The sequence below is a fragment of the Bos grunniens genome, chromosome 28, assembly GCF_055505025.1.
Source record: "Bos grunniens cultivar Pamir isolate PY7600 chromosome 28, Bosgru_T2T1.0, whole genome shotgun sequence".
Classification (NCBI taxonomy): Eukaryota; Metazoa; Chordata; class Mammalia; order Artiodactyla; family Bovidae; genus Bos; species Bos grunniens.
The window spans coordinates 29,444,755-29,471,365 of NC_141192.1; the positions used below are offsets into that span (position 1 = coordinate 29,444,755).

Genomic DNA, 26,611 nt, shown 5'->3' on the forward strand with positions numbered 1-26,611 from the left:
CTCCTGAGGCCATAGGCTTGATTGGATAAGGAATGGAGCAGAGCTGAAAGGGCCAGGGCTGGGTTCAATAAGCCATGTGACCTTGAGAAAATAATTTATCCTCTCTGAATCGTTTTTCATGTGTAAAATGTAAGAAGTCAATTTCATGATCCCTAAGATCTAAAGCTCTGCATTTCTAAACTGATTGTTCTGAAGCCACTCTTAAAAATAATTACTATTCTTAGACCCTAAACATCTACCCTATTTACCTCTATAGACCTGGTACATATTTCAATCCTAGCACTAAGACAAGTAAATAAACTACGGTAAAATGTGATGTCTCCCTTACTACACCACGAACTCCATAAAAGGTTAATTCATTTTTATAGGCTCAGTGCCTGTCAGAGTCGACATTCCATAAATGTTTAATATATGAACAAAAGGATGGATGACTGCCACAGCATAAGACAAAGCAGAGTTTATGTGTATAAGTTCACATTATCTCTGCAAAAGCCCAGAGATCATTAACCTAAACCTCATCTGAAAAGCTAGCTCTTATATGTAATTTGCCTATTCACAGCATAATGGACTTCACAGTACATCTCTTAGAGTATGATCTCCTCCTGTTTAACCTTCCTTGATCATAAGCTTTTGGAGAGTAAGATCTATGCCTGATTCATCCCAACTTTCTGTACCTATTGATTACCTTTAGGAGATAGATCTTCCATCAATTTTAACTAATTAAACAAATAGAAAAGAGTAGTTTCAGCATAATAGTGGCCAAATAAAGGATACATTTGGTAGCAAAGTTAAAAAAAAATTTCAGGGGAAAAAATTTGGAACAAATTATCTGTGATGACAAAAATTCAACTTTTTGTCTTTCTATCCTTCTATTCATCTCAAATTTCCACCTTTGTAAAAATCACTCATTCCTAGGAACTGTATTTTCCTTCATAATTCCATCAGGGCATAATTTGTGGGATACAATGAGGTCTAATATAATCTAATAAGTTCTCACAGAGGGGAGGAAGCATGAGGAATTTTTTGCACTGTAGTTGCAATTCTAAGAAGTCAGAGTAGAGTTGTAGTTGTATGGTTTCTGTTTATATGAAATCCAGTGGTGTGGCATGTCTTCCATGGTTTCCATTTATATGAAATCCAATGCTGTGGCCTGCCTTCCAAGGCTTTCGTTTATATGAAATCTAGTGCTGTGGCATGCCTTCCATGAAAACTGTCTCTATGCTGCTTCAATAGGGACTTTTTCAAGTGTTCACAGTCTACTAGGGCTGACTAATATGGAACCCCAGCGGAACAGACTCCTGCTGGGATGTTCTGCTCTCCTCTGCCTTCCCATGTGATTCCAGGGTATTCACTTTAGGGTGGTATACTTTTTACTTATTTATTTATGGCTATGCTGGCTCTTCACTGCTGCATGTGGGCTTTTCTCTAGTTGTGGCGATCGGGGGCTCCTCTCCAGTTGCAGTGCCCATGCTTCTCACTGCAGTGCCTTCCCTCGTTGCAGAACATGGGCTCTCGGGGCGGGGGTTTCAGTAGCTTCAGTGTGTGGGCTCAGCAGCTGTAGCATTTGGGCTCCAGAGTGCGTCATCAGTAGCTGTGGTGCACTGGGCTTAGCTGCTCTTCAGCATGTGGAATCCTCCTGGACCAGCGATTGAACCTGTGTCTCCTGCATTGGCAGGAGGATTCTTAACCACTGGACCACCAGGGAAGTCCAAGATGATGTATTTTTGTGCTCAGGCATGCCCATTCCTCTTGTGGAGGAATGCTTTCCCTACATACAGTTCTCTTTTTCAAGCAACACCAGTTTCTTTATGGCTTTTTCACAACTTCCACACATTCACGATTCCATATTGGCATAAACAATCCATATTAACACATACATAATGTTAATACTTTCTAACTTTTTAAATAGTCATCACAATTCTAATTACACTATTAATTCATTCTAATTATACTCATTATTACAAATATGATTTGTTCATGGGGATCTTCATTATAAGCAGTACTTTATGTTACTGTTATAAATGCTACCAATAAACCATAATGGTTAGAAATAGTCTTAACATATTTACTATTTATTTCATCAAGTCCCACATAATCAATGTGGACATATTTATGTCTATATAAACTTCAAAGGAACCAGAAATCCTTTATTCCTATAAAACATTACTGTCATGCTAATAAAAATAATGCCTAAGATTTATTGAGTACTTGCCACATACCAGTTATTGTGCCAACACTAAATGAGTTAACATGGATCGTCCTGTGAATGTTACCAAGCATCCTATGAGGCTGAAGCTTTAATGAGGCCCATTTTACAAATTAAGAAACCAAGACTTGGCTCAAATAATGACTAAGATGTTTACAGTTAATGTATGATGGGGCTAGAACTGGAACCCAGACAATTTCACTATTTTGTTTGGGGAAGTGGATGAACTTGCACTTTTTGAAAGATATCATATTTTTGCATTTGCATAATTATTTCTCCAAACTCAAGCTTGCATATAATTTTAAACTGTCTTAAAACCAAAAGTATACAGTGAGTGCAAACTGAAACATTTGCAATAGGAATTATAGGCTATCAAAATATAATTAATCATTATTACTGAGAAATTAGCAAACTGAGTAAATCAAAGCAGAAGCACAATGTAGTATTATATAATTATCAGCAGAGTTTTCAAACTGTGAATTTGCTGATGTTAACTAATTAAGTTTACACTTTAGAAGCTTATTAACTATGTACCTTAACGGTTCTTCTTTTTCGTGTATAAAGTTTAATTTCTTTTCACAAAGGTTTTCCAGCTGCCAAAAGATAATAAAGCAAAAGGATTAAAAGTAAATGTAACCACAAAGATTTTGATAGTGCCCACATTACATCCATTTATAGATTGATTTTTGCAAAAAAGAAAATTGTAAAATCTGATATTCATTGTTGCTTTTATTAGTTTCCATCGGCTAGTCCAGTTAGTGTCACATTCATAAGAATTATGTGCATAAAATGGATATGAATCCACATTCTATCTGAAAGTCTAAGAATCTACAAGTCTTTTAGAAAATATGCTTAATATATTATCTTAATTAAGATAGCATACAAGCCAGAAAGATTTCTTGGTGTACTATGTGAAGCCAAAACTATATGAAACTTAAGAGGCAAATGATCCAGCGGATGTTGGTAATTTGATCTCTGGTTCCTCTGCCTTTCCTAAATTCTGCTTGAACATCTGGAAGTTCACAGTTTATGTACTGTTGAAGCTTGGCTTGGAGAATTTTGAGCATTTCTTTACTGAAGTGTGAGATAAGTGCAATTGTGCAGCAGTTTGAGCATTCTTTGGCATTGCCTTTCTTTGGGATTGGAATGAAAACTGACCTTTTCCAGTCTAGTGGCCACCTCTGAGTTTTCCAAATTTGCTGGCATACTGAGTGAGCACTTTCACAGCACATCTTTTAGGATTTGAAATAGCTCAACTGGAACTGGAATTCCATCACCTCCACTAGCTTTGTTCATAGTGATGCTTCCTAAGGCCCACTTGACTTCACATTCCAGGATGTCTGGCTCTAGGTCAGTGATCATACCATTGTGATTATCTGAGTTGTGAAGATCTTTTTTGTACAGTTCTTCTGTGTATTCTTGCCACCTCTTCTTAATATCTTCTGCTTCTGTTAGGTCCATACCATTCCTGTCCTTTATCGAGCCCATCTTTGAATGAAATGTTCTTTTGGTATCTCTGATTTTCTTGAAGAGATCTCTAGTCTTTCCCATTCTGTTGTTTTCCTCTATTTCTTTGCATTGATCGCTGAAGAAGGCTTTCTTATCTCTTCTTGCTATTCTTTGGAACTCTGCATTCAGATGTTTATATCTTTCCTTTTCTCCTTTGTTTTTTGCTTCTCATCTTTTCACAGCTATTTGTAAGGCCTCCCCAGACAGCCATTTTGCTTTTTTGCATTTCTTTTCCAGGGGGATGGTCTTGATCCCTATCTCCTGTACAATGCCACGAACCTCATTCCAAAGTTCATCCGGCACTCTATCTATCAGATCTAGTCCCTTAAATCTATTTCTCACTTTCACTGTATAATCATAAGGGATTTGATTTAGGTCATACCTGAATGGTCTAGTGGGTTTCCCTACTTTTTTCAATTTAAGTCTGAATTTGGCAATAAGGAGCTCATGATCCAAGCCATAGTCAGCTCCCGGTCTTGTTTGGCTGATTGTATAGAGCTTCTCCCTCTTTGGCTGCAAAGAATATAATCAATCTGATTTTGGTGTTGACTATCTGGTGATGTCCATGTATAGAGTCTTCTCTTGTGTTGTTGGAAGAGGGTGTTTGTTATGACCAGTGCATTTTCTTGGCAAAACTCTATTAGTCTTTGCCCTGCTAGGCCTTTGTCCTAGTTTGAATGGAAAGGCAATAGCTGAGCTGAGGCCAGTAAGGCGCCAGTCAAGTCTGACATGTTCCCGAAGCCTGCTCCTTCGTGGACAATAACGCTAGAATCTAGGAATGTCTTTGCAAGGCTGGCAAAGGGCAGTCAGGAACCTCGACCCTGCCTCTGGAATATCCATCTTCTGAGCAGATCTGGGCTGGGAAGATACTCTGGAGAGGGAAATGGCAACCCACTCCAGTTTTCTTGCCTGGAAAATTCTATGGACAGAGGAGCCTGGCAAACTACCGTCCCTGGGGTCGCAAAAGAATTGGACATGACTTAGCAACTAAACAACTTATCTCTTTTAATAATATACTTCTCATCTGTCACTCCTTTCTTCTCTCCTTTGGTAGCCATAAGTTTGTTTTCTGTCAAAATAAATAAACAAATGTGGGGAAAAAAGAGGTCAACTGGGGAGGAAAAGGTAATGTGTCATTTTTCAGAGAAGTTACAACAACACAAAAACTGCAATGCCAAGAAATAGGCTTCCTTGGTGTATTACTGTGAAGCCACTAAGTCTGGGCTGAACTGAAGAACGAAGGGCAGGGATCTTTCATCACCATAAGCCATGCAGTTAAGGGATATTCAATGAGTTCTTGACCTAAGGAAGAGCCACATGCTGTGAGGAAACTGTGGATAATTAACTAGTTAAATAATTCACCAAAATTAACCATTTGTCATGTTGTGAATCACTAGGTCATGGTTGAAGAGGCTGTGCAAAAACAATGATGCTTACAATTCAAACTTCTATGTACAAAGTACTTGCTTCAAATCAGCTCGAAGTTCCTATTAGAAGACCTAAATTAGGGTTGTGTGTGTGTGTCTGTGTGTGTGCTCACACACAAAGAGTCGTGCTTGACTCTTTGCAACCCCCAGTGGGCTGTATAGCACACCAGACTCCTCTGTCCATGGCATTCTCCAGGCAAGAATACTGGAGTGAGTTGCCATGCCCTCCTCCAGGGGATCTTTATGACCCAGTGATTGAACCCATGTCTCTTATGTCTCCTGCATTGGCAGGTGGTCTCATCATCTGTAGTGCCAACTGGGAAGTCCAAATTAGGGTTGAAAAGTGACAGTATTAATCGCTCAGTCATTATACCAAGGAAAATAAGTAACATAAAGGAAATGTCAATATCCTAGTTAGTTTTTATACTAACCATAAGGGAAAGTCCCTGGTAGTCCAGTGGTTAGGCCTCCACGCTCTCACTGCTAAAGGCACGGGTTCAGTCCCTGGGGAACTAAGATCCCACAGGTCACACGTGCATGCTAAGTTGCTTCAGTCATGTCCAACTCTGTGCAACCCTAAGGACTTCAGTCTGTCAGGCTCCTCTGTCCATGGGATTTTCCAGGCAAAAATACTGGAATGGGTCACCGTGCCCTCCTCCAGGGGATCTTCCCGACCCAGGGATTGAACCTACATCTCTTATGTCTCCTGCAGGTTCTTTACCACTAGTGTCAGCTGGGAAGCCACAAGTTACCCAGTACAGCCAAAAAAAAAAACACTTTTTTAACTTAAAAGGGGGAAAAAAGAAAAATATTAACTAAAAGGATGAACCATATAAAATTGCCACATTCATAAGTGTTTTATTTTAATGGTTAAAAGCAATAATTTCATAAGGTTCAACCAAGATGGGGGTCTTCATATATGAGTTCAGGAAAGGAGTGCAAGTCTACCACTTATTTAAGTCTAAGATGATAGATAGCCTAAATCTAGTCCTTCTGGAGCCACTAAAGTATGGGAGGTTGAAAAAACAGCAAATAAAGGTCAATATTCTGAAAGAAGCTAAAGACCATAAGTAAGATGACATTATGACAGTATACTTGAGTATGTCCACATGTACCTTAAGAAAATATTTTTTAGTGCAATCCTTGAGTAATCCTTGGGTGGCCAATAACCCACCTTCACCAGTTTTAAATGTACATGGATGTCAAGGCCCCCTTTTCAATACTTTTGAACTCTGAGCTAAACCCTGGACTTAAGAGGAAAAAAATACCATTTCAAAGAATGATAGACACAGCTAGTCTGCACTAGTATCAGATTCTTTGCTTCTTCCAGGGTACGTGGAAAACTCCACTTCCCCTGGCACTTAGTTAGGTGGGACCATGTGAGTGGTTACAGCCAATGACATGTGAGCCAGACTAGCTAACAGGCACCACTTCTCAGTGCTGGAGAAGGCAGCAGGCCTGTATGGGTTCCCTCTCAGCACCACAACCACCAAGGAGGCCTTGAACTGAGAGGGCAGACCTGCAGGCTCAAACAGCCTGGACTGCCAAGGCACCTCAAACAGGACAACTGCCTTCAGGTCACCCAAACCCACTGGGTCCCTGAACGAGCTAGAAATAAACTTTTATTATGTTAAGGCCTTGAGAGTTTGGGTTGTTCATTACTAGAGACCAACTTATCAATCTTGACTACTACTATCTTTGAAAACAACCAAAACAAATGATTATCCCTCAGATTCTCTTAACAGATTATACACTGGACTGTAAAAAAAAAAAAATGCATGGAAAATGAATATTGAAATACTCTAACACAGCTGCTTCCAATGGGCCTTCTGCAAACCTGATAGTAACTGCTCAAGTCCATTGACCCACCCTATTCATTTGCCTTTAGCTGCAAAGTCCCTGCCAAGTAGGCTATTTTGTCTCATTCCCAGACTTCTACAAAAGGTATTTCTTCTTGTCTCGGTGTCTTTCCTTTTCCTATTTGGAACCAGTCTATTGTTCCATGTCCAGTTCTAACTGTTGCTTCCTGACCTGCATACAAATTTCTCAAGAGGCAGGTCAGGTGGTCTGGGATTCCCATCTCTTTCAGAATTTTCCACAGTTTATTGTGATCCACACAGTCAAAGGCTTTGGCATAGTCAATAAAGCAGAAATAGATGCTTTTCCGGAACTCTCTTGCTTTTTCCATGATCCAGCAGATGTTGGCAATTTGATCTCTGGTTCCTCTGCCTTTTGTAAAACCAGCTTGAACATCTGGAAGTTCACGGTTCACGTATTGCTGAAGCCTGGCTTGGAGAATATTGAGCATTACTTTACTAGTGTGTGAGATGAGTGCAATACTGCGGTAGTTTGAGCATTCTTTGGCATTGCCTTTCTTTGGGATTGGAATGAAAACTGACCTTTTCCAGTCCTGTGGCCACTGCTGAGTTTTCCAAATTTGCTGGCATATTGAGTGCAGCACTTTCACAAAATCATCTTTCAGGATTTGAAATAGCTCAACTGGAATTCTATCACCTCCACTAGCTTTGTTTGTAGTGATGCTTTCTAAGGCCCACTTGACTTCACATTCCAGGATGTCTGGCTCTAGGTCAGTGATCACACCATCGTGATTATCTGGGTCATGAAGATCTTTTTTGTATAGTTCTTCTGTGTATTCTTGCCATCTCTTCTTAATATCTTCTGCTTCTGTTAGGTCCATACCATTTCTGTCCTTTATCGAGCCCATCTTTGAATGAAATGTTCCTTTGGTATCTCTGATTTTCTTGAAGAGATCTCTGGTCTTTCTCATTCTGTTGTTTTCCTCTATTTCTTTGCATTGATCGCTGAGGAAGGCTTTCTTCTCTCTCCTTGCTATTCTTTGGAACTCTGCATTCAGATGCTTATATCTTTCCTTTTCTCCTTTGCTTTTCGCTTCTCTTCTTTTCACAGCTATTTATAAGGCTTCCCCAAACAGCCATTTTGCTTTTTTGCATTTCTTTTCCAGGGGGATGGTCTTGATCCCTGTCTCCTGTACAATGTCAAGAACCTCATTCCATAGTTCATCCGGCACTCTATCTATCAGATCTAGTCCCTAAATCTGTTTCTCACTTCCACTGTATAATCGTAAGGGATTTGATTTAGGTCATACCTGAATGGTCTAGTGGTTTTCCCTACTTTCTTCAATTTAAGTCTGAATTTGGCATTAAGGAGCTCATGATCTGAGCCACAGTCAGCTCCCGGTCTTGTTTTTGCTGACTGTATAGAGCTTCTCCATCTTTGGCTGTAAAAAATATAATCAATCTGATTTTGGTTTTGACCATTTGGTGATGTCCATGTGTAGAGTCTGCTCTTGTGTTGTTGGAAGAGGCTGTTTGCTATGACCAATGCGTTCTCTCAGCAAAACTCTATTAGCCTTTGCCCTGCTTCATTCCGTATTCCAAGGCCAAATTTGCCTGTTACTCCAGGTGTTTCTTGACTTCCTACTTTTGCATTCCAGTCCCTATAATGAAAAGGACATCTTTTTTGGGGGTGTTAGTTCTAAAAGGTCTTGTAGGTCTTCATAGAACCGTTCAACTTCAGTTTCTTCAGCGTTACTGGTTGGGACATAGACTTTGATTACTGTGGTATTTAATGGTTTGCCTTGGAAACGAGCAGAGATCATTCTGTCATTTTGGATGAGATTGCATCCAAGTACTGCATTTTGGACTCTCTTGTTGATCATGATGGCTACTCCATTTCTTCAAGGGATTCCTGCCCACAGTAGAAGATATAATAATGGTCATTTGAGTTAAATTCACCCATTCCAGTCCATTTTGATTCAATGATTCCTAAAATGTTGATGTTCACTCTTGCTATCTCCTGTTTGACCACTTCCAATTTGCCTTGATTCATGGACCTGACATTCCAGGTTCCTATGCAATATTGCTCTTTATAGTATCGGACCTTGCTTCTATCACCAGTCACATCCACAACTGGGTACTGTTTTTGCTTTGGCTCCATCCCTTCATTCTTTCTGGAGTTATTTCTCCACTGATCTCCAGTAGCATATTGGGCACCTACTGACCTGGGGAGTTCCTCTTTCAGTATCCTATCATTTTGCCTTTTCATACTATTCCAAATAGGAAAAGGAGTACGTCAAAGCTGTATATTGTCACCCTGCTTATTTAACTTCTATGCAGAGTACATCATGAGAAACACTGGGCTGGAAGAAGCACAAGCTGGAATCAAGATTGCCAGGAGAAATATCAATAACCCCAGATATGCAGATGACACCACTCTTATGACAGAAAGTGAAGAAGAACTAAAAAGCCTCTTGATGAAAGTGAAAGAGGAGAGTGAAAAAGTTGGCTTAAAGCTCAACATTCAGAAAACGAAGATCATGGCATCTGGTCCCATCACTTCATGGGAAATAGATGGGGAAACAGTGGAAACAGTGTCAGACTTTATTTTTTGGGGATCCAAAATCACTGCAGATGGTGACTGCAGCCATGAAATTAAAAGACGCTTACTCCTTGGAAGGAAAGTTATGACCAACCTAGATAGCATATTTAAAAGCAGAGACATTACTTTGCCAACAAAGGTTCTTCTAGTCAAGGCTATGGTTTTTCCAGTGGTCATGTATGGATGTGAGAGTTGGACTGTGAAGAAAGCTGAGTGCCGAAGAATTGATGCTTTTGAACTGTGGTGTTGGAGAAGACTCTTAAGAGTCCCTTGGACTGCAAGGATATCCAACCAGTCCATTTTAAAGGAGATCAGTCCTGGGTGTTCTTTGGAAGGACTGATGCTAAAGCTGAAACTCCAGTACTTCGGCCACCTCATGCGAAGAGGTGACTTATTGGAAAAGACTGTGATGCTGGGAGAGATTGGGGTCAGGAGGAGAAGGGGACGACTGAGGATGAGATGGCTGGATGGCATCACCAACTTGATGGACGTGAGTTTTAGTGAACTCCGGGAGTTGGTGATGGACAGGGATTCATCGTGCTGCAGTTCATGGGGTCGCAAAGAGTCGGACATGACTGAGTGACTGAACTGACTGAGGTGTCTTTCCTTAGAAAAAGATCGAAGTTAAACCTATTCAGGATCCACTATGTTTTGTTTTGTTTCTGTCATATCTCCAAGTTTTCTCTAGAGATTTCTCTCAAAAAAAATAAATAAATAAATAAATAAATAAAAGCAAAAATTTTAAACTCATAACATTCTCCTCCCTCCCCAACCCTCACCACCCCTCTACCCCCTCCACTCCTTCCAAAAAAGATTTGGTTGTGGTTTGGTGCTGGGGGGGGCGGGGTGGGGGTGGAGTTGGTTCCTTCTGTTTTAAAGAAAAGTTATTTCATGTTTGAGGTAAAAATTTAGAAGTGGGACATAAGATTTGAGTTCTAAAATCTTCGACTTTGTTTTCTAAAACATGGCAAGAGAGAACTGGATTAAAACTTTTGGAAGTCCAAGCACTGGAGATATTTGTTTGACCCTGACCCCTCTGCCTATGAATAATTCAATGTAGCAAAGCAAAGTCCTAAGTACATGTAAGGAATTTTAAGAAAGTTTTAATTCTCTTTCCATTACTACTATACTGTTTCTTCTTTTTTCATTTTTTTTAACCATCAAAGATTAAGTTGTTTTCAACAGGGCTCTGTTTGCATATTATCTGCTAGTGCCCTAAGATCCCCTGGAAAAAGAAATGGCAACCCACTCCAATATTCCTGCCTGGGAAGTCCCATGGATAGAGGAGCCTGGATAGAGTCCCATGGATAGAGGAGCCTGGTGGGCTCCAGTCCTTGGGGTCGCAAGAGAGTCACACATGACTTAGTGACTAAACAACAAGTACTATCTATGTTTTTATTATCTTAGAACCAATTAACATCATGCTATCAAATAAAGTTTATCTGGCCTTCAAATTTTAGGATGAAACTGGAACAATAACACATATAAAAGGGGATACTTTACAGAAAAATCAAACTGGGCTGTTCTTAATTATTTAGAACAGAATACATATAATACCCAAAATAATTTCAACAAACTAAGTTTCAGCTATAATCAATTTCTAGCCTTGATCCTGAGGTTTTAAGCCAAATGCAGCCCCACAAATAAAAATGGGCTCAGAGGGACCTCCCTTTTGGTCCCATAGCTAAGACTCTGCATTCCCAAAGCAGGGGGCTTAGGTTCGATCCCTGGTTGGGGGACTAACTCCAGTATGCTACAACTAAGAGTGTGCATGTTGCAACTAAGACCTGGTACAGCCAAATAAATAAATAATAAAAAGTTAAACATCCAAAAAATTGGGCTCAGAGCACTAAAAAAGTATTTTGGGGGCAGGTGGTGCTAGTAGTAAAGAACCCGCCTGCCAATGCAGGAGACGCAGAACACCTGGATTCGATACCTGGGTTGAGAAGATCCTCTGGAAGAGGGCATGGCAACCCGCTCCAGTATTCTTGCCTGGAAAATCCCAGGGACAGAGGAGCCTGGCGGGCTGCAATTCATAGCGTTGCAAAGAGTCTGACACGACTGAAGCAATAATAGGAGTAGGAGAACTTCGACTAAATTCCAGGTTCTGTGCTAAATAATGGTTATATAGGCATGAACAATAAAGACAGGGTCTCTAATCTCATGGCAATTCAATTTTAAACGAAATCATGTGATAAATGATTTGGAAACAAATAACATCCTTTCTGCTTCCATGTCCTAGCTATTGTAAACAGTGCTGCGATGAACATTGGGGTACACGTGTCTCTTTCAATTCTGGTTTCCTTGGTGTGTATGCCCAGCAGTGGGATTGCTGGGTCGTATGGCAGTTCTATTTCCAGTTTTTTAAGAAATCTTAGAAAAGGAATCTCACTGTTCTCCATAGTGGCTGTACTAGTTTGCATTCCCACCAACAGCGCAAAAGGTTCCCTTTTCTCTGCACCCTCTCCAGCATTTATTATTTGTAGACTTTTTAATAGCAGCCATTCTGACTGGTGTGAGATGGTACCTTATTGTGGTTTTAATCTGCATTTCTCTGATAATGAGGAATGTTGAGCATCTTTTCATGCGTTTGTTATTAGCCTCCAATTAAAATAAATTAATGAATTTTTTAAAAATAACATCTTTCTGAAAGTGATAAACATTATGAAGAAAAAAATAGTTTAAAGTGACAGAGAAGCAACAGGGCAGGGAGAGTGGGTGGGCAACATCAGATGGCTTATGAGGAAAGACATATTGGGAAGGGGCCACTCATGTCAAAATTTGGGCTAGGAACATTCTAGACCAAGGAAGCTGCCAGTTCACAGGTGCAGGATCATGAATGAGAGTGCTGTCTTCAAGAAACAGTCATCTAGAATCACTGAGCTTAGTCAAGATCTGTAGAGAAAATTAAAGCCATCAGTGGCCGATTCCTACAGGGCCTAGCTGCCTGTGCTGGGTTAGAGCTTAATTCTAGGTGCACAGAAGCCCCATTTTGTGGAAGGAAGAGACTTGATTACAATAAATGTAACAATGAATATGGAGAGAGAGACTAAAAAGATATGAACACATAAGGTACCCCAAAAGTCCAAGGCACAAAACACCTACCAGCAAATAGATTTTATGAACTCCTGGAAGTCAGTTCTATCCCAGAAAAGAAGGAAGTTGTTGAGAGATGAAGGATCAGACTTTAATTGACTAATATTTAGTGATATTGATTGGCGCCATGTCCTCAGAGGGGATATCCTCCCAAGGTAAAGTATTCTCGTGTGTGTGTGCGTGTGCATGCTCACTCGCTCAGTTGTGTCTGGCTCTTTGTGACCCCACAGACTGTAGCCCACCAGGCTCCTCTGTCCATGAGATTTCCCAGGTGAGAATACTGGAGTGGGTTGCCACTTCCTTCTCCAGGGGATCTTCCTAGCCCAGAGATCGAACCCACATCGCCTGCATTGGCCAGTGAGCTCTTTACCACTGAGTCTCCTGGGAAGCCATCCTCTCTCACATGGGTTTTCTAAAAGTTTGGTTTCAGAATTCAAGAGAATCCTTGTAATAAATTCCAGCTCTACAGTTTCTACTCACAAAGCATGTTACACATGGAAATGAGTACATTACAATCATAAAATAATTTTATTAAGCACTGCATACTGAGAAAGAGAAGTAGAATCCTTATAATCAAGGATTTGTCTACTATTATACAAGGAAAAAAGATAGTGCCACATGTACAAAACCTGTCTGGACAGACATGACAGAGATGTCGTTTTTATCATACAATGTTTTGTTTTGTAATAAAACCCAGAAGGCATAGTACCATAAAAATATGAAATTCACAAACTCTGAGACTTTGCTATTTAGAAAATTAAATAAAAACTTTTATACATTCCATGGGAATTTTATTATAGAACTTCTAAGTCACATTTATAGGAACTATAGATACACTTCCAAATTTCTTTCAGAAATATCCCACCCTATTTCAGCTTCTAAAGTTTGGGCTTCCCTAGTGGCTCAGTGGTAAAGAAGCCACCTGCCAATGCAGGAGACATGGGTTCAATCCCTGGGTCGGGAAGATCAACTGAAGAAGAAAATAGCAACTCACTCCACTATACTTACCTGGGAAATCCCATGGACAAAGGAGCCTGGCAGGCTACAGTCCATGGGATCACAAAAGAGTCTAACACAACTCAGCAACTAAACACCATCAACAACAATATTTGAGGACAGAGGAAGAATCAAATTTAGAGAGATCAGATTATAGCCAAATCTTAGCAACTTTTCCCTTTAACCTGTGCCATAAAATCTAATATTAACTAGATTATCAGGGCTATCATGAGAAATATAACTAACAAGTTTAAAATCTGGAGTTAAGAACCAGAAATTCAAGTGTAGAGGGAAAACACCCTTTACGGGGCACAGCCTTGTCATGCAAAAGGGTTTGCATAACTCAGTGAAGTTATGAGCCATGCTGTGCAGGGCCACCCAAGATGGATGGGTCACAGTGGAGAATTCTGACAAAACATGGTCCACTGCAGGAGGGAATGGCAAATCACTCCAGTATTCCTGTCATAAGAACCCCATAAGCAGTATGAAAATTCAAAAAGGTAAGATACTGGAAGATGAGTTCCCCAGGTAGGAAGGTATCCAACATGCTACTGGGAGGAGTGGAGGGCAATTACTAATAGCTCCAGAAAGAATGACGCAGCTGGTACAAAGCAGAAAAAATACTCAGGAGTAGCTGTGCCTGGTGGTGAAAGTAAAGTCTGATGCTGTAAAGAACATCAAACCTGGAATGTTAGGTCCATGACTCAAGGTAAATTGGATGTGGTCAAGAAGGAAATAGCAAGAGTAAACATCAACATCTTAGGAATCAATGAGCTAAACTGGACGGGAATGGGCGAATTTAATTCAGATGACCATTATATCTACTACCATGGGAAAGAGTCCCTTAGAAAAAATCAAGTAGCCATCACAGTCAACAAGAGTCTGAAATGCGGTATTTGGGTGCAATCTCAAAAACAACAGAATGATCTCAGCTCCTTTCCAAGGCAAATCATTCAACATCACAGTAACCCAAGTCTATGCCCCAAGCACTGAGGCCAGAGAAGCTGAAGTTGACCGGTTCTATGAAGACTTATTAGACCTAGAACTAACACCAAAAAAGATGTCCTTTTCATAATAGGGAACTGGAATGCAAAAGCAGGAAGTCAAGAGATATCTGGAGTCACAAACAAGTTTGACCTTAGGAACACACTGGTCATAGCAAACACCCTCTTCCAACAACACAAGAGACAACTCTATATACGGACGTCACCAGTCAACACCAAAACTAGATTGATTATGTTTTTTGCAGCCAAAGATGGAAAGGCTCTATATAGTTGGCAAAAACAAGACCTGGAGCTGACTGCTGAAGCTCAGATCTTGAGCTTCTTACTGTAAAATTCAGGCTAAACTTAAGAAAGCAGGGAAAACCAGTAGACCATTCAGGTATGATCTAAATCAAATCCCTTATGATTATACAGCAGAGGTGACAAATAGATTCAAGGGATTAGAGGAGGTAGACAGACTGCCTGAAGAACTACGGACAGAGGTCTGTAACAGTGTACAGGAGGCAGCAACCAAAACCAGCCCAAATAAAAAGAAAATCCAGAAGGCAACGTGGTTGTCTGAGGAGGCTTTACAAATAGCTGAGGAAAGAAGAGAAACCAAAATCAAGGGGAAAAGGGGAAAAGATACAAAACTGAATGCAGAATTCCAGGGAATAGCAAGAGAAAATAAAAAGGCCTTCTTCAGTGAACAAGGCAAAAAGTAGAGGAAAATAAAAGAATGGGAAAGAGTGAAGATCTTTTCAAGAAAACTGGAGATATCAAGGGAACACTTCATGGAAGGATGGGCACAATAAAGGACAGAAACAGTAAGGACCTAACAAAAATAGAAGAGATTAAGAAAAGGTGGCAAGAACACACAGAAGAACTATACAAAAAAGGTTTTAATGACCCAAATGGTGTGGTCTCTCACCTAGAGCCAGACATCCTGGAGTGTGGCATCAAGTGGGCCTTAGGAAGCACTACTCTGAACAAAGCTAGTGGAGGTGATGGAATTCCAGTTGAGCTATTTCAAATCCTAAAAGATGATGCTATTAAAGTGCTACACTCACTATGCCAGAAAATTCAGAAAACTCAGCAATGGCCACAGGACCGGAAAAGGTCAGTTTTCATTCCAATCCCAAAGAAGAGAAATGCCAAAGAATATTCAAACTACCATACAACTGCCCTCATTTTGCAAGTCAGTAAGGTTATGCTCAAAATCCTTTAAGCTAGGCTTCAGAAATACATGAACAGAGAAATTTCAGATGTACAAGCTGGATTTAGAAAAAGCAAAGGAACCAGAGATCAAGTTGAAAACATTCGTTGGATCATAGAGAAAGCAAGGGAATTACAGAAAACATCTACTTCTGCCTTATTGACTACACTAAAGCCTTTGACTGTGTGGATCACAATAAATTGTAGAAAACTCTTAAAGATATGGAAATACCAGACCACCTTACCTGTCTCCTGAAAAAGCTCTATGAAGGTTAAGAAGCAACAGCTAGAACTGGACATGGAACAAGGACTGGTACAATTTGAGAAAGGAGTACAACAAAGCTGTATATTGTCACCCTGTTTAACTTTTATGCAGAGTACATCATGCGAAATGCAGAGCTGGATGAATCTCAAGCTAAAACCAAGATTGTCAGGAGAAATATCAACAACCTTAGATGCAGATGATACCATCCTAATGGCAAAAATGAAGAGGAACTAAAGAGCCTCTGGATGTGGATGACAGAGGATAGTGAAAAAGCTGGCTTAAAACTCAACTTTCATAGAACTAAGATCACGGCAACCAGTCCTATCACTTCATGGCAAATAAAAGGGGGAAAGTAGAAGCAGTAACGATTCTTATTTTCTTGAGCTCCAAAAGCACTGTGGACAGTGACTGCAGCCATGAAATTAAAAGATGCTTACTCCTTGGAACAAAAGCTATGACAAACCTAGATAGCACATTAAAAAGCAGAGACATCACTTTGCTGACAAAGGTCTGTCTAGTCAAAGCTATGGTTTTTCCAGTAGTCATGTCCAGATGTGAGAGTTGGAAGACTGAGCACTGAAGAACTGTTGCTATTGAACTGTGGTGCTGGAGAAGACTCTTGAGAGTCCCTTGGACTGCAGGGAGATCAAATCAGTCAATCCTAAAGGAAATCAATGCTGAACATTCATTGGAAGGACTAATGCTGAAGCTAAAGCTCCAGTACTTTGGTCACTTGATCCAAACAGCCAACTCACTGGAAAAGACCCTGATGCTGGGAAAGATGGAAGGCAAAAGGAGAAGAGGGCGAAAAGAGAATGAGGTGGTTAGACAGCCTCACCAACTCAGTGCACATGAATCTGAGCAGTCTCCGTGAGATGGTGAAGGACAGGGAAACCTAACATACTGCAGTCCAAGGGATCGCAAAGAATCAGACACAACTTAATGAATGAACAACAAAAGAGAAAACACAGGAACCAAGGTGAATTCCAGAATAAAGCTGAGTGTCCTAGAAATAACAAAGAAAAAATATTCAGAGTTTTTTAACAACTAAACTGCAGGGTAACTTCATGCCCCTGGGAAAAAGAAAATCTTTATTTCCTCATAAAAGAATAAAGAACACACACATTCCGAGAACCATAAAAGCTGTAACTAAGGAAAGGCCATCTGGGCAACTAGATTATCTTTACAATACACTCTTCACTCTTTTATTTGATCCTATTTTATGTACCTCAGGAAATTAGGTTCCCATCACTTGCCCTGAAAATTTTCTACCAAACTATCAGATATTATTGCTAAGTAGTAACCAATCATCTCCACCAACCAGTTTAAAATTCTCTGCCTGCCTTTGTCTTGATATTTTTAGTATTATTTTTTCATTAGGATTGTTTTATCGAAAGAATACTTTTTTTTGAAGGTTAAACTTCTAATTGGGAAAACAGCAGCTGCCAGTGGGTTAGTGGTTAGTTAAACTCTGAGATGCCAAGGAGGAAAATGACATAATCTATAAGGTTTCACCTCACTCTTTATTAAATGTAAAATGAACAGACCCCTAGGAGAGAACGATCCCCCTTTCCTTCATGGGCACACTTTGCGGTAGGGGTCTTTGGGGAATTCAAGCACTCTGGGCTGCCTGACACATATATGTATGGATACAATGAGGCAGGATCCAAGGTAGCCTATTTTCTCTAACTCAGATTTGCAAAGAAAAACTACATCCTTACCGAGCTCCCTCTGAGGTGGCTATCACAGTGCACAGTACTCAGAACAAGAATCAGAAGGTCTGGGGGTCTAGTCTCAGCTCTCGAGGGATCCAGCAGTTTGACTGCAGGCAGGCTCTTTGATGTTCTGAGCTTTAGCATCTTCATTCACACAAGGAACTGTAGCCAAGTCTCCCCTTCACCCTCAAAAATGTTATGATGTGATGATACTCATCAAAGAAAACAGAGCTAAACAGATAGTCCTTCTACTAAAGATATGCATTACTGTTATTATATAATACTGGTTGCTCAAAATGGAAATGTTATAAATTTATCACGCAGAGAAGCACTTGAAATTTTAGAATGGGGAAGGGGATTTTTTTTTTTTTTTTTGAGAGCTTTAAAATAATGGGGCAAACCATTTTAATACAAGGAAAAGAGCAGTGAGAGGAGTTTGAACGTGTTTTAATATTATTTCAAATTGTGGGATCTATGGGCACATTCCATAGGAAAAAAAAAAACTAGTTTAAAGGGGATGGATGAATACAAAGTCATACAGAACAGGGTAACCAACACCCCTAAGTAAACTCCAAACTTTTTTTTTTTTGGCAAGTTTAATCTTTTCTGCCAAATATTGTGGCAAACTAACAAGGTTTCTTATTTCCCTTGAAATTTTAGAATGCTCAAAATGCAGTGGAGAGAAGAAAGATTTAAAAGGGTTCTGGATAATTCATCCTCTGACGTTGGTATTCTGTGAATAAGAAGTTGGTTTGATCTGTTCTTTTCTCTCAGGACTAGGGTTTGGAGTTCTAGTAAATTATTTTACCCCTGGTGATATAAATCAGTGTTTTCAAACTCTCCAATAGGCTACTCTATCAGTTTAAAATGTTCTGTGTGTATCCTCAATATTTATCCACCTATCAATTTATTCGTCAAGTGGCTTATTATATTTACTATTATACATCATAAGGTGAAAGTCAAAGTGTTAAGTCCCTCAGTCATATCTGACTCTTTGTTTACCCCATGGTCAAAGAGGGTAAGCCTCTTTGAGCCTGCCAGGCTCCTCTGTCCATGGAATTCGCCAGGCAAGAATACTGGAGTGGGTAGCCATTCCCTTCTCCAGGGAATCTTTCTGATCCAGGGATTGAACCTAGGTCTCCCACTTCACAGGCAGATTCTTTACCAGGGAAGCCCCATACATTGTAAAACATACCCACAAATAAAACTGTTAAAAATGATTTAATGATGAGCTACATCATATTTGTTACTTTCTTGCAAGTCACACTACTTCGTAATATCATTAGCCTATATCTCAAAGTACAATATATACTTAAGGCAAGGCTTGTTAATAAACGTGGATATAAATCCCTGTTTCATATGTCTTCTTGACTATTTAAATGGGAGAGAGAAGCTGGCTTCTTGGAAGACTGAATTAAACAGATCATTCCCATTGTTAACCTCCCATTACGGCTAAGAATTCTCACAGTAGCAAAAGCTTCCATTCCACCAATTTTCTATTGTTTGCTTATGCCAGTATTATTTGTATTATCTAATTGTCTAAGCCACTTTTAAATCCTTTTAAGCCAGTTTTTCATTTTATGATTGCAATTGTTGGTTAAAGCCGGGTAACAGAATCCTTAATTGAACACATAAAATCAGGAAGACTCAACACAATGAAAATGAAATAAGCGTAGGGCCCACGTGTTGGCCCCTCCATGCTGTAGATCTCCCAAAATTGCAAGACACCTCTGCAAGGGAAGATAGGCCACCACATGACCTATGGGCAAATGAGGGTGTCAGCATCAAGCTGTATACTACATATTTACAAAAGCTTATGTTTTTGCTTTTTTTTAAACAAACAAACATCAATGGAGCTTCTGGTATTTTTTCCCCACAGCCTACTTTGGAGACCAGTGGTATAAACAGTTGTGGTAGGTAACCAAAGCTGTTATCTGATATTTTGTCTAAATATCAGTGGGCCATGATTATGTTTTAGGTACACAGCAGCATATGACTCCTTCAGCCTGACCAGGAGGGAACTTGCATGGAGTTCAGATCTGAGTTCTCTCTTTGAAATACCATTTTTCACCATACTAACTCATCATTGTTGCTTCTCTGAGCTTCAATCATTCATGACCTCAGAGACAGATGACAAAGAAGTTGTAAAAGACACTTGTTTATCTTGAATACTTATTCTATTCTCAGGCTCAGATAAGATTAATCTTCAAGCCTCAGCTTACTCTGGTGAGTGCTGCAAAGTTTGTTCATTGGTTAAAGGTCACAACATCACACCATTCCTTGAATTAGTTGTGAGTGCAGATTGTATCTAAACTCCTTCCTTTAAATTTTTTTGTAATCTATCTTACTCTTCTCAGGCTGCCATAACAAAATACCATAGAGAGACTGGCTTAAACAACAGAAATATGTTTCTCACAGTTCTAGAAGTTAGCAAGTCCCAGATCCAGATGCCAGTGGATTCAGATTCTGATACAAGCTCTCTTCCTGGCTTGCAGGCAGCTGTGTTCTCACGGTGTACACATGGCCTTTCCTGTGCCATGGAGTGAGCAGTCTTCTTCAGGGTCTTATTCTATCAGATCAGGGCCCTACACTACGACCTCACTGAACTTAAGTCACTTCCAAAAGACTATCACCAAATGCAGTCACATTGGGGGTTAGAGCTTCAATATATGAATTGTGTGGAGACACATTCAGTCCATAGCATAATTTATATGCTCTCTTTTAACAGATATTTATAGGGTTCCTTCCATGTGCCTGGCACTATAACCAAATTGCTGTTCTCATTCTAGAAGAGAGACAGCAATGAGTGTGTATGCTCCTGCACATGTACATTAAAAGGAAAACTTAAGTAGATCTGAGACAGAGAGTGAGAGGGTTGAGAGAAGGAAAAAATTTCAAATACGCAGTCCGGGACTACCTCTCCAACAAAGAAGAGAAAGGAGTAAATACCTGATGTAACCGAGGAGCAAGCCTCTAAATACACGTTTAGAAGAAGTAAATCCAGGCTCAAAGGCCAAAAGGCAGGAACATGAGGGTTGAAAGAAGAGTAGAAAGGCCAGAGAGGCTGTGCCGGGGAGTGGGAGGGGAGAGTGATGGACAAGGAGGGAAGAGAGGTAAGGCGGCAGGCAGGCAAGGCCTTGGGGGCTGGGGTCAAGCCTGGGTTGTCTGGAAACAACTGAGTGGTTTTTCAGCAGAGGATTGATATGAACTAACTCATGTACTTTGAAAGGGTCACCCCAGATTCTGTAAGGATAATAGACCATGGGTGATGCTGGTTGGGAATACCAGCAGTGGGGGAGTTTAGATTTGGATCACTTTCTGAAGATGGAGACGTCGGGATTTCCTGATAGACTGGATACGAGATAGGAAAGAAAGGATGCTGCCTCCCCCAATCTTTGCACTGAAGAAATTCTAGGGTTCAAAGCCAAGAGCAGTCTAAAAGACCACTTGAAGGGTGTCCTTGCCTAATGTCCCCCACTTCCACATGCAGCTTTGCACAGGTGAAATGAACTGTTTGCCCCTGTCTATGTAGCAACTATCTCTCCCCCATTAAGGTGTAAGCCCCTGGTAGGGCAGGTACCCTCTGCCTAGTTCACCTTTATATCACCTGCACCAAGCTCAAGGCCAGGCACTGTCTGAACCTTCACTGAATACTTTAAAGAAAGAACAAATGTCCAAAAGCTCTGAGCAATCCTGAAATGACATCTTATTAGAAACAGTAGAAGGAAGTTGGGGTGCTGAAAAGAAAATATCTTCATTAGATGGCAAACAGAACTCTAAAGATGCTATCATGTTTTCCAGCTTATCCTTACTTGTTATTTAAACTCTAAGACAAAGCCAATTTTACCACTTTAAAGAGATGCTGTGTCTCCTATGCTATCAGCAGACTAATAGAGTCTTCTATAGATAGTTTTACTCTGATCTGACATTATATCATAACATGATACATTTAATCTATTTAATAATTCTTAGAAAAGTATCATTTCTGCTAAAAATAATAGAAACCTCTAGCCCTCCATTACTCAAACTCCAGCAAAATGGTAAAACTCAAGTGTGAGGTCTACAGATAATTTCGGAATCTTATTTTCAATGATTGCAGACTGCCTCTCCCATAAACTTTTATACCAGCTGTTAAAAGCTCTTCAAATTGATTTTGTTGCATTCCACTTTCCCTCCTCCCTCACATCACAGCGAAGGACCCGAAGTTCTAGAGATGTGGAGATGAGACATAGTGACCGCTCTAGGTATTCCTGGTCACTGCAAAGTCTGAATTATTCAGAGGTGACCATACTTAAAGCTTGGGGCAGAGCTAACACACCATGTATTGGATTCTAGCATTGACTTCTTATTTAAAAATTAAGTTCCTTTAACCCTTTCACTGAAATGACTGGGCTGGGGCTTTGAAAGGCGAACGCGCCTAAGATGACGGAGAATTTTTGTGCAAACTACAAGAGCGCCGAGACCCAGCGCTGCGTGGTTTATGTTGTCAGCACAACCCGCAGACTTTTCATTTCTCAGCTGCAGAACGTCCCTGCAAGAGAAAGCTGACCCTGAACAGGGCCAAAACCCCAAAACTTTCCCGGACTTGGCCTCCAGGTGTAGAAGGAGTCGCCCCCCTGCCGGTGGCCCCACCCAGTCCCAGAGGTGGGTGGCAGGGATGCCGACTCCGGGGCGTGGCCCCTCGTGGAGAAGGGCGGGGTCACGAGCACCCGGGGCAACCAAGTCCGGAGAGGGTAGCGAGGGGTTGCTGACACAAGTGGGGCGACGGCTCCAGAGGCAGGGAAGCGGCCCAGGGCCCCGCCCGCCCGGATGACTCCCGAGCTGGCCGCGAGGGTGGGGAGGAACTAACAGCCCTCACCAAGAGAGGCCGCGGCCGCCAGGGCGAGGCGGCTGAGTGGGGGCAGTAACGGGAGAGGGGGCCCGAGGTAGGAAAGGGTGGGGGGCTGGGAGTGGAGAGGGCGGGGTCGGCTGCCCTCCGAAGGCTTTACAAAGCGTGCGCACCAGCCCCGGGCTGTGGTCGGCAAGATCGTGAGCCACCACTGCCAAGGTGCCTCCAGCGTCCCCAGGTAGCGTAAGCGCGGGGCGGGCCCGCGCCGGAGGTGGGGGAGTGGGTGGGCGGGGTTATGGGGGGCTCTGCGAGCGCCCCGAGTATCCGCAGACTCGGGGACGCTAGGGATCGGAGCATCTCCTTGTACCTTGAAAGGGAGATGACCGGGTTACCTTACACTGACCTCTGGACAGCTGCCCATCTGCACCGAGAGAACGCACAAGGCCGCATTTGTTTGCTTGCAAAATATCTGGGTGTTTTCTGCAGCCGCCTACCTGTCCCCCAACACACACACACACCGGCGGGGGTGGGGGCCTGAGGGATTAGAGGGATAGAGTCAGGTCAATCAGAAGAGATTAGAGACTGGGCTGGACGTGTCCACTCTGAGGGCCTCTGAAAGTAGGCACTGCAGCTACGCTCCTGGTGCCCCGCCCTCAGGTGACTCGAGATTGATTTTTCTTGGTTCGTTAGTTCTGAAAGGCCGGGGCTGTAAAACGTTTGGGTCCAGAATGAAACTCTGATCCACGGAAGCTTTCCTTGCCCTGCACTCTCACCCCTGCTGGTGTCTGGAACTGGGCAGACTGGAGGATTCTAAAGAGTTTGAGGTGGGTGTTGGAGGAAGCTGAGTTTTTAAGACGTGTGAGTTTTCCAGAAAGAAAATACAGACTCTCTTAGTTTGAATTAGGTTTTGTTTTTTACTATATATGTGTGCGTATGAACAGTAACTGGTGTTGTCATTAGATAGTGAGTCCAGCAGGTATGGATGGTGGTGTTAGATTTGAGAACTCAATTCACTGTATAGTTTTAAAAACTGACTTCTTCCTTATGTGCCTTTTTATGTGCTGTATTACTGGGCTGCATCTTTGTTGGGAATCCTGTCATATCACCTGGGTGTCTTGTGAGGTTTCCTCTAGTTCTAGCCACTTGACCCACGACTGAGTCCAATATATTCCCTTTTAAATGTTAGGGTGCAAGCCTGCTTTTCAGGCCTTGCTTTGGTCTCCAGTGAGAGGAAAAATGATCAGAAATGAGCTCTTAGCAAGTTTGGGAACACAGAGGAAAGGCGTAGATTTTTTTTTCCCCCATTAAACTTTTCATGTATTGGCAATTTAGAACACAGAGCATTGTTTACCACCTGTCAGATGCACTGCGAAGTGTAAGGATTAACTAATAAAAGATTTGTAAAATGCTTCCTGAATATAAAATCCCATAAATATGCTAAATAGTAATAATCCACCCATTGTTAAATTTATGTAGCTGCTTCTGCCATGCATACAAGATGATTTAGAATGCATGTTTCCTGTCAATTAAACAATGAGTTTGGAGTAAAATAATGAGTTCAATTCGCATCCTGTGAAACTTTGAAATAAAATTTCTCCCATAAGGCACCACTGGCAGGGAATCATAAAGAAGACAGCATTTCAAAAACCTATATATGGAATGGCATTTACCTTATGGCTGGGGGGAAAGGGACCCAGTGAACTTCAGAAACAGAAATATTCAGCCCTGGTTCAAGCATGCCTGAACCATAAATATTCCCTTATGTTTTGGGTGAGTCAACAAGGACGGCAAGCAGGTTTCTTGGAATGGCCTTATAAGCTGTCTGCTAAAATCCATGAAATAACGCCTCTTGGTATTTTAAGGGCGAAGTTCAATCTGTGGTTTTGTTCACAGACAAAGAAAATCTTCCTAGTTGCCTGGATAAATTATTCATTCTCCCAGTATCATGGGCTTGGTTTTTAAGCATCCTTAACACCAGAAATCATCTTAATACTCTGCAGCTAATTGAATTAGTTTGTTCCCAGTGGATTGAGTGACATGTTAACATAACCGTGTTCTCTTTGCATGCATCTAATAGCGTGTCACTCTTCTGTCACCAGTCTCCCAGAGTAAAGCCTGTTTCCCGTATGCCCCTTATAAGTATAAATTTTACTATGGGTGGTCTTTTCTGTCTTTTGAAGACAACTCTAGATTCCCCACTAGCAGATTAAGGGGTGAGCAAAACCACGCAACTCAGGGCCTTTCTTCCCATTTCCTCTACTCAGCCTCTCAGATGGATAGCTGCTACGCAGATACCAGTCCAGTATTCCAGAACTTCTCCTCTGCTGACTCTCTTCCTTTATCCAAGTAACTTAACCTCTGCCTTACTTATTTTCCAAAACTTGCTACAGATGCAAGCGCACTAGGTGAAAAATCAGGAGATTCTGCATTTATCAGGCAGTTAACGATATACCAGGCACTGTGAAACATGACCTCCTTAAATCCCATAACAATCTGAGGCAGTAGACGCCATGCGTGTTTCACACAAGAGGAAACTGAACCTCTCAGTTCAGTTCAGTCGCTCAGTCGTGTCCAGCTCTTTGCGACCCCGTGAATCGCACCACGCCAGGCCTCCCTGTCCATCACCAACTCCCGGAGTTCACTGAGACTCACGTCCATCGAGTCAGTGATGCCATCCAGACATCTCGTCCTCTGTCGTCCCCTTCTCCTCCTGCCCCCAATCCCTCCCAGCATCAGAGTCTTTTCCAGTGAGTCAACTCTTCGCATGAGGTGGCCAAAGTACTGGGGTTTCAGCTTTAGCATCATTCCTTCCAAAGAAATCCCAGGGCTGATCTCCTTCAGAACGGACTGGTTGGATCTCCTTGCAGTCCAAGGGACTCTCAAGAGTCTTCTCCAACACCTGGATCAAGGCATTTTGGCTCCTCCTGATGCTCTGTGATCCCTAAGAGAGGTTCACCTGCTGGACTGAAGCATGCAAGAGTTCTCCCATTAACTAACTCACCACTTGTTAAGTTCCCTAAACTCTGTGGGCCTCTAATTCCCTTTCTCTAGTCTTAGATTAAATTATCTATCAGGGACAGAGGGACTGTCCAGGATTTTGGCTGCCAAATACCTAAGCTGCCCCTCCTGGGGGATTCCTGACTGTGTCCTCCCCTGTCCTACCCTTTTCTCCAACCCTTTCCCTTGTTTATCTTTTTTCTTCCTTTAGGTCTAAGAAAATAGCATCCTCCCCACAAAACTTTTCCCAGTCACTGCTCCCAGTCACTCTGTTATTCTCTATCTCATCCTGAGTGTTCTTCAGACCACTGATTACAAACTGCTGTTGTTTTATTTATGTGTCAGTTTCCATGTGGTTGTTGTTTTTATCTTCCCCCAATCACCCCCCACCTCAAGATCATAAGCAGCATGAGGCCAGAGCTGTTTTTGTCTGTTTTCATTATTTTATTTTTGGGGCCTAGCACAATGACACATAGCTGGTGATCAATAAGCATTAACATATATATGTTGAATGAGTAATTATCTCTTAGAATGGACATGTGCTAACGGCCAATACATTGTCCCCTCCATGGATAACCTAAATGAAGTACCGTCAATATTACGCTGCTAGCCTAAGTCTGAATTATGAATGGGGATCCAAGAACAGTGATGGAGACAGTAGGGCTGCCCTTGAACAAAAGGACAGATGGACACATGCACTTGGCCCAGCCCCCATATTTTACAGCAGAGAAAACAACTTCAGGATGATAACTGAAACTTGAGATTAGAAGATAATGTAGGGACCACCCAACTGTCTAAACCATTGTTTCATTGACAAGGAGACGGGAAGTTTAGAAAAATACAGAACCAAAAGTATAGAACCTATGCCTTCTGACGTTCAGACCAGCATTCTTTTCACCAAGAATCAACAATATCAGGGACCGCCCAAACAACAGAGAGGGAGTTGTGGACAATG

The 26,611-nt window shown here is 41.5% G+C and overlaps 1 protein-coding gene across 16 annotated transcripts in view; it reads left to right on the plus strand.

Moving 5' to 3' along the window:
* The first annotated feature begins 22,526 nt into the window (after positions 1 to 22,526).
* The window catches only part of RHOBTB1 (Rho related BTB domain containing 1), a 141,888-nt gene continuing 137,803 nt past the window's right edge, over positions 22,527 to 26,611 (plus strand). For 8 of the 16 annotated variants that reach the window (XR_015156965.1, XR_015156964.1, XM_086382330.1 and 5 more), the window contains exons 1-2: positions 22,533 to 22,897; positions 23,350 to 23,483. The gene's annotated coding sequence lies outside the window, so the exon portion shown is untranslated. Of the gene's footprint in view, positions 22,898 to 23,349; positions 23,484 to 26,611 lie in introns of all 16 variants that reach the window. The other 8 variants (XM_086382332.1, XM_086382356.1, XM_086382336.1 and 5 more) reach the window with 2 other exon arrangements.